The 9,536-nt window shown below is 38.0% G+C and overlaps 1 non-coding gene across 1 annotated transcript; it reads left to right on the forward strand.

The window, feature by feature from the left end:
• The first annotated feature begins 6,005 nt into the window (after positions 1-6,005).
• LOC124161618 lies at positions 6,006-6,123 on the forward strand. The gene has a single exon (XR_006865395.1). It is a non-coding gene; the product is annotated as a U5 spliceosomal RNA (small nuclear RNA).
• Positions 6,124-9,536: the final 3,413 nt, after the last annotated feature.

Consider the following 9,536-nt stretch of genomic DNA (forward strand, 5'->3'; position numbering starts at 1 on the left):
TCTACATGATACACCGCAAGCCACCTAAAAGGCGTGTGGTAATGCGTGCTACCGCGAGCTGGCCACATACGTTCGGTTTAATGCACGATACTGGAAAGCACTCGCAGAAATTTCACACCACGCATCGCAGGCGTGTTTTTTCGCTCTTATTTTCGCCGCCAGCCAGAATCACCTGCCGGGTCTTTTTGTCAGTCAGTGGGAGGCTATTGCCTTTAAGGGAAAGGTAGATAGGGTTGAAAAGGGTTTTGCAAGGGAAGAACCATTTCAGCCTTTATGCCTAGGTCTACGGGGCCGCTGCGCCAAAACAACAAGCAGATGGTAGGTTTTTACAGCGATTGAGAGCTTGGTAGGCAAAAAAACTGCAGACTGCTAACTCTATGTTTGGGAGTGGCTTATCCTATCCTTGGATTGTGTGAATATGAGGCATATTATCATTTCATGATACATATAGAAATGCCGTTATCAGAGAAAATACATCACTCAGTCCTCAATAAGGAGAAAACAGGTTTTTGGATAGTTCACTTTCTCTTATACCACTACTTTCTACCCAAATAAGTGAAGTATCCAATAAACCTATAATGAAATACCACAAAATGAGCTAGCGAATTAAGGAGAAAGAAATAGAAAAATTCTGGAGCAAGAGGATTTAGAATTGGCCAAAAGTAGTCACTAAGATCATTATTGAGGGCGTGAGAAGCCAAGGGATACAAGTGATTTTTTTCTCAACAGAGTGACGTAAAGTTAATTGTTCGAAGAAATACACAACAATTGGTTGTCAAGGGATACGAGTGAGTCTCAGTTCTGTGCTGACATCGAGTGGAAAATCAAATGCACTATATCAAATACCTAATTCATCTCCTTTGTTTTCCATGCCTAATTTCTGCACCTAACAATGTGTAGAAAAAAGAAATAACGTGTACCCCTTGGTTTCCAAACCACTCAATTAAACATTAGTTGCCTGCACCGAGTATGTAAACGAAGACGCATACCGCACTGGGTCACTGCGCAGACCACTAAACTATCCAACAACAATCAAACTGTAATAAAAAAGATTTTAAAAACAAGCTTTTTCCAGCAACATTATAAAATGCTCATTATTGTAAAAAAATAAGCTTTGCATTACTCGGACAATAAAGTTAAGGTGCAGATTAAGTTTATTAGAAATGTATATAGATGAGACTGATTGGCGAGTAAATATTTACACGAAATGTTAATATCTTAGCCTGATTAGCAACCATGCTTTATTTTACTAGTCATGAAACGCTTATTTTTTACCTTTTAGTGTATTTTTTAACTGTTTATGGCAAAAGAGTGTTTTTACCTTCTTTATTATTTTTCTTTTCACATAGGGTATAAATGTGAATTTTAGAATAATTTTTAGTTAACTCTAATAACATTTTTCAATTTTTTTCTGCTTATTGAGAAGTTAGAAAGAATAAAATTATTATCACCCTGAAACTGAGTGATAATTGTTAATTGTCGAAAAATGTGACTCGTACTTCCTCCGAAAACCTAGGAATAATGTGAGAATAAATTCTCATCTGGTCCTGATCTGTAATGAACATTTCAAGCTGCCTCGACAATGGAAAGTGATTTAAAATCAATTACAAGATTTTATCGATGAAACATACTAACAAACGATACAAATTAAGAAAAATCGTGTAAAAATATATTCCAATGCAGCGTTCGACGGTGCAAAATCATTTCCTCAAATGTCATTATTGTCTACGCAGAGTCATCGTTACTAGTACATCTACATCCACGTAGTACCCTGCCAGCCACCTCTAGGGTGTTTGGCAGGGGGTGACGAATCACCAACATGCAGCATGCAAGAGGACCGCCACATGCACACTTGCACACCACACGGTCATAGAAATATTACGCACACTAGAAAAATATACATGCTTATTCATAAAAAAATTGCTAATGGTTAGTAATTCCTAGATACATGCAAGGTTAGAACTATGAAAAAACATGCAATGAGTGATCCTAGCGAGCGATGCCATTAATCCTATCAATTGAGACAACGTTGCTATCCTTAATAGTACGAGGGAAGAATGACATTTTAAATCTATCCGTTTTGCAGTCTATTTCTTTTATATTATGCTCATGATCGCGTCTACTATAGTACGATGGTAAACGAAGGATATGATTCACATCGTCTGAGAAAATATCTTCTTCGAGTTTCCTTAGTAAGTTAAGCCTATACTTCGATATACGCTCCTGTAAAGATTCCCATCTTAACTCGTGTAACATACTTGAAACGTTGCATTTTTTTTTCATAACAACTCATCACAAATCTGGCCGCCCTGAGCTGTACTCGATTGATTTCAGCTATTAGTCCTACCTCGTAAGGGTCCCACACGCTAGCAGCATATTCCAAGTGAGGCCTCACTAGAGTCAGGTAGCTTATTTCTTTCACTTTTCACCTCTAGTAGCTCACCAACTCTCTCTAGCTCTCCCTCATGCAGAAAAAGCAGACGAATTGAGCTAATCTTTGCTTCTAAGTATTTGCAGAGAACTATCTACACTCTTTCTTCTTTTCCTGTGGGACTCTTGTGAAGGTCTTGACCGCTATCAGGGAGGACGTACCTCGCTATAGGCAGCAAAAATCGCCCTTGCCTTGATCAAAAGTGGATGAAATACAACTGCGGCCGACAAGGCTGCATAAAGTACTTGCATATAGTCCTCAAGACAATTAAATGATGTTTCCAACCAATGAAAACTCCGCTGATGCGAAGAAATTCGGAAAGTTCTTCGTGGAATAATGAAAAGTGACCAGTAGCCATGATGAGGGCTCTTTTCGTGGTTACATTTTGTGCACTCCGAGTACGCTTATTCAAATATATCTACGCTCCTCTGCTTTTGTTTTTTAAAATTATTCTATTACCACAAGACTTATTGTAAAATTATTCTATTACCACAAGACTTATAATAATATTGCTGAATATTTTTGCTTTTGAAAAATATTCGTAATATCCTATGCAATTGTAAAACAAAATTACAAATTAAAAATAAGTTTTTATTAAAACAACGATTTCCTCGCGAACTAAAAAGAATATAATAAATTTTCTATGAGTCTGACAGTCTAAATGAATTGCTTCATGTACAACAAAAAACTTGGGGTTCAACTATTCAACTAAAACACTCAATTTATACTTATATCAAGAGACATGTAATTGACTGTATTTATTGTATTTCTTTCCTGGATATAGAGTTACTTATACCACTTATTTTATAAGAGCGCGACCCACGACCCACGACGATAGATAAACTGATTTAAAAAAAACAGAGAAGATTGGCTATCGACCAAATGTTTTCGGCGGACGAGGATAAAAAGAAGCAGCGGTGCACAGTGACGTACCTCGATGCACTTTCTCTGAAAATGGCTCATCATTTACCCAAGGACAAATTCCGCTTGGCTTTTAAACCTTATTCCACCTTAAGGAGACTGATCGTTAAATGCAAGGACCATATAGACCGATTGGATAGATGTGGAGTATATTCTTTGAAATGCAGCGATTGCAATGGTGTATACGTGGGACAGACAGGAAGAAGTTTTGAAATTAGGAAAAAAGAACATTTAAGTGCTTACAAACATAATAAAGATGAAAAGAGTAATTTTGCTAAGCACTTAATATGTAACTGCCACAGAAGCGATTTTAAAATGAATATTTTAAATTTTTGCAATGACCGCCGAGAACTGGATTCTAGGGAACAGTTAGAAATTTTAAAAATTATTGAAAATCAAGATAGTACCCTTATAAATGAATACCTCTACCCATCCTTTTCACCTATTCTGGCGTCGGTTTTAAAATTCATCAAGTAACTAGGTAACAACAAGATTAACAACAAGATAAACAAATTATAATTAGCGCCTGATGATGATGATTACTCATTGAAACCCGGGTCGCGCTCTTATAAAATAAGTGGTATAAGTAACTCTATATCCAGGAAATAATGGAATACCACATAGTTAACCAAGAGTTAGTGAATTTTATTGTATTTCGTCGTTTCATTATCCTAATTGCACGTTTTCATTTTTCCATAGTTCTATCCTTACATGGATTTTCTGTAGGAATTGCTAATCAATGGCAAGTTTTGCCTTCACATGAATTTGGACATAATTTGCTATAATGCGTGATATTTTATGACCGTGTCGTGTGTATTAAAGGATTCTCTTGCATGCTGCATGGTGATATTGATCATTCCCTGCCAAACACCCTGAAGGTGGCTCGCAGGTTATTATGTATTATTTCTCTGTCGGATCGTGGATTGAAAAGTAGACTAAACCTTTTAGATAAATTCAAGAGCAGTGTTTTTTCTATCGAAGTTAACCATATCTTACGGACGCCAATATACTACGGACGATCAGATCATATAAATAAAATAAGAGAGATGGATTGTAGAACAGACAGATTCAGAACGTCTTTTTTCCACGATCAATAAGAGATTATAACGGCAGCGATAGAACTCATAAATAGATTGCATGACTATAAGTGTTACCTACTAACCTATTTAAAACTTAATGCATGTTTCTTAATTTTATTTTTATTTCTAACAGCATATGGTAGTATAATTTGTTAGTATACGTGACTTTTTTTGGACCGTGTAATGTGCATGTGAGAGTCCAATTGCATGATGCATGCTGGTGATTGATCACCCCTGCCAAACAACCTAGAGGTGGCTCGCAGGGTATTATGCAGGTGTAGATGTATGTAGATGTAGATTTGTATCATAGGTTTGTACGGCGCGGCGTTGCATTGAGCGATGCATGCTTAGCGGGAGCTCACAGTGACTGTACCAATGTGTTCGTGTTATTTCTTAGGCATGTGGCGAGGGTTTTAGGACTTCAGACATTAGTAAAAAAAAATGGGGCGTTGGAGATATTTGACTATTTAGCCTTGCCTATATTTGCAACTAGCCTTGAATTTATTTAAGTCCTTAACCCTTTCAGTACCAGAGGTACATATATGTACCACTCGGTCTTTTTCCCGTGCACCCATGCCCTTCTTTTGTACACCAAATTGGACTTCAGGGATACATTCCTGATACATATTACTAGCCTATTAATAATGAAATGCACTAATATGGAACCCTTCCACCACGTAAATGCTTCAAGTTTCGATTTAATATTACTAGCCGCCTGGTTAAAATTCTCCTAAAAAGAGTGCTCTAGGCGAAAGGACTTACCAAAACTTACCGAACCTACTTTTAAAATTTTGGCCCACAAGCACTTTATTTTAAAAATATTACGGTGGCTACAGTATTGGAAAATATGTTTTACTTTTGACATATCATTCATTATGCATTAATATTTATTTTTAATTGATCATAGGAAGTCAGAAATCCCAAAAGTATTCGTTCAGTAGAATATTTCATCGTTTCTGTCGGACCAAAAAACATAATGAGGTTCCAAAATGATATTATCTGTGTTGCTCTGAAATAAATCAGATCTTAGATAGATGACGTCCTCAGAATTATGTACACATAGAAAACTTTTTTATCGCGAGAAGCATTTCTGGAAACAAATGCACTTTAATGCCATTACGCCATACTCGAGCCATCCGAAAAATGATCTTGTGAAGCAACTTCATAACGCTTTCATCGTTCCTCCCCTCCCTGACCGAGGCCGATGTAGTAAGGCCCTTCAGTGCGGGAATTACGTAAGCGTAGTGGGCTTACTTGCCGTCCCTCCTTACTGACGTAGAGCGAGCGTTCCCTGGTGAGGTGGAAAAGGTTGCTAATCTTTTTAGCCGATAGATGGCTGGTCGAAAGTATTTGAAACATTCTAGTTAACTATTGACTATATTACTGTAAATCTGAAAGTAGTCTTTCTCTAAACCAACAATTTCAATACTCAAATATACGCTGAACGAATTATTTTGTCTATATATTCCATTTTTTGCGTTCCTAAAGACTTATTGCAAAGATAAATAGTCTCTCACTATGACTTTTCCCGTCAACCTTCAAGTGGACTCCAAATTTTTTTAACTTTATTTATCATGGACAGAACTCTCATCAGTTCGTAAAAATCTTTCGCCTTTTACTAAAGATTTCCGTGGCGGGAGTTCATTTGTCTATATAGACAATTTTTGACTGCGCCCAACAGCTTCTGTTGGGCCAAATAACTGGTATCGCATCAAAGGCTAAATCATGGCTTCAATCCTCACTGCCGACTATACAGGAGTCGTTTCACTAAATGATGCAGTGACGACCTGCCTATTTCATGTATATATTTTTAGCGTGTTCAGAAAGTAAATATTTCCGTTACTGGAGTTCATTTGTCAATACAGACAATTTTTGACTGCGCCCATTAGCTTATGCTGGACCATGATGCTGGTATTCACATTTGGGGGCGTCCATTATAACGTGAGGTGATTTTGGCGATTTTTGGATCCCCCCTTCCTGAGATATCGTGATATTTAGCTGGACCCCCTAACACAATCTCCCTATCTCGTGAGATTGTTCAAAATGCATATTTTCAGTGTCAATGTGTTAATCTGTGCTTCTTTGCGTTGGATTTATTAAAAAATTGCTTGATTATTTTTATTTAATATTAGTTAAGACTAGTAATTAAGATTACTAAGAAGCGTGTCTTGCTCAACCCAATTTTATGACAATTTTACACTTTTTCTCGCGGAAAAATTACTTGATACGTGACAGGACCCTGTGAGATTGGGTGAGAATCGGCCTGAACCCTCACCCCCCTAAACGCTTCATGCTGTTACAGGCTATTGCGCCATGACACACGTCGTAATTTCACTCATATGGAGCTGTTAAACAATTCGGAAAGTATAAATATGTTTTAACCGGAAGTCTACGACCACAGTATGATTGTTTGGCAGGCCTACCCTTCTATGGCACACATGTATAAGAGTAGAGATATTTTAGTAATACAACGTTAAAATATAGGTCTTAAAAGCTGTTTGATGATCACTCTTGGGGTTTTAAATTTATAAAACTGGAAGTTGCCGGGACAGCGGTTTACCCCTCCGACAGCAGCTGGTATCTATTCATGTAATGGCCAACTAAGTTGTCTTTTCCTCGTTTTAAGGTTTTCTACCATTGATGTTTACACAAATGCTATATTATACTGTAAAAATCTGTGTCCCAACCTGCCGCACCTTGCGGAGATTGGCCCGAGAAATGAAATACATGTCATTTCCATGAAAATTTCAAAATATGCCCTTTGAATTGTGTGTCATCGACTGAAAAAAAAATCCAGGCTTTATGTGATATATTTTCTGCAAATCGCATCGAAAAATCCACATTCTTATAGAGGCTCTTACGGCGACACGTTTTCAAGCATGCGAAAAATGCTGAGGAGGACAATAATTCATACGTCATTTGGACGGTGTAGTATGCAATACACCGCAAGAATCATACTGGAAATAAAAAGTTGGCTCGTTACCGAATTGATGTAAGAGTTATTAGCGAATAAATTCTGTGATAAAAGTCAAATAACTTTTATTACATTAGTATAGCGCTACTGTCGGCTTACACAGCTGGAAAATGTGTTAAATAAAAATATTAAGACTGACTTATCCATATTAGTCGTGCCGTAATTTTGCTGCTTGAGGACCTTGGCTATTATTGATGAAGGAAAATTTTATTTCGAACGATATACTCGAATAATTTGTTTGAAAAATAATTTGTTGTGAATCAATTATTCATGCCTCTGACTCCTTATTCCTCTTTGTATTAGCCTCCTCCCTTGGGTACGAGCGAAAATACTACGGACATTTTAAAAGCAAAATTTTTCAAATATTTTTTTACATATCTGCAGGCAGATTTTTACATAATTTATTTTGAATAGTCCTCGATGATAAACAGGGGAGACATAAGGTATGGATAGAGGGAGCACTAAGCGGGGAGGGGATGTTGAGAACAGTGTTAGAGGGTAGAATGTTGGGTAAGCGAGGGAGAGGAAGGAAGGGAATAGGATTTTTTTAGAGAGAATGGAAGGGATCAGGCCTTATTGTGAATGGTAGAGGGGAGTTAATGAAGGGGGGATAGTGCCAGCATACTCCATAAGTACTCAATGAACCTAAATGATTTGAAATGGCGAATTATGATAAAATATTCTTACAATGTCTGAATAATAGACTTAATTTTTGCAGCGTCATAATGTTCTTCGATTCCGGGGTGCTAAAGACAACAGATTGGCCCATTGGCGCAATAAAAGGGTTAAAAAACAGTAACGATGTCTCGCAGCCTTTTATTTTCTCAATATTTATTTTGTCTCTCCCGGATAATCTGAAGGCGCCTGGGCTACGCAGAAACTTGTTGACGCAAGGGGAAGATAATCAAGTTCAAGGACCCCGCGTACCCTCTGCAGCATCACTTGGATAACTGCACTCTAAGGTTTGGGCACGTGTGGCCCTTCTGTTTGAACCAACAAACAGTCTCTCTCATCCTTCGGTGTAGATAAAACGCCTTGGCGTTTTTCTGCCGTTTCCACCGGGGAAGTGAACCGCATTACTTTCTCCCACCCCTTAGCACTGTGTCAACTGATTAGCCAGTCTGTCCCTACCCAGAAGAATCGGCCACGGGACGATATTGGTCTTTGGGACGGTCAATATTGCCTCTTAAGTGGTTGGGTTGACCAAGATAAGGGCGAACGAGCGCATTTGTAAATGACTCTTTCGACTTTTGCTTTAGAAGTTTTTAACCAAGAAGACCCCCGGCTCCTCTGTTGAACTGTGGACTCGCCCTATTTGCACGCTCTCTCTCGGGTATCTCTGATTATGCGGAGCGGCACGTGTCGCTTCGATTATTTTGAGCCGGTTCCTCCAGCATCATCGCAGAAGACAAAAGTTCGAAGATAATCGCTGAGGCCAATTAAAAGGCTCGTTTTCCAGAAAATTCGACAGAACAGCTCATTCAGCCAGAAGGGTTTTGCATTAAATACGTGGTTTTCATTTCTCAAACATTTTTTAATATTATAAATAGGGATGGACGGATCCAGGATTTTTTTCGGATTCGAATCGGATCCTTGATTTTCGGAGCCAGATCTGTCGGATCGGATATTTTCGGATCCAAATGCATTTTCAAATTCCTGCAATTAAACGAAGTAATTATTCAAGTTTACTCCGGGTAAGTACAATCGAAGGTATGCTTTTTAGATTTTCATACACATTTCAATATTTTTATAGGCTTTCAACTTGTTTCTTTTAACATAAACATTTTTTTACCACATTTTTTTAAAAACAAGTTACATGTTCAGGACCTAAACTATTACGCTTGGGTTTGGAAATGAAAATAGGAAAAATCTTCGGATAAACCATTGAGCAGTGGCGTAGGACAAGAATCGCATGCGACGGCACATTCGAAGAGATAATCGGAACTCTTTCCACCCTTATGAGGTGTTGCATTCACTGAAGCTATTATTTAAAATTTCGGATCCAGATCCGATGTCTTCCGCGACTTTGGATCCGATGTATCCGATGAAGGGCAATATCCGCGGATATTTGGATCCGAGGTATCCGATCCGACCATCCCTTATTATAAACAAACATTACTGTTCTACTATC

Source organism: Ischnura elegans, chromosome 6, assembly GCF_921293095.1.
Source record: "Ischnura elegans chromosome 6, ioIscEleg1.1, whole genome shotgun sequence".
NCBI lineage: Eukaryota > Metazoa > Arthropoda > Insecta > Odonata > Coenagrionidae > Ischnura > Ischnura elegans.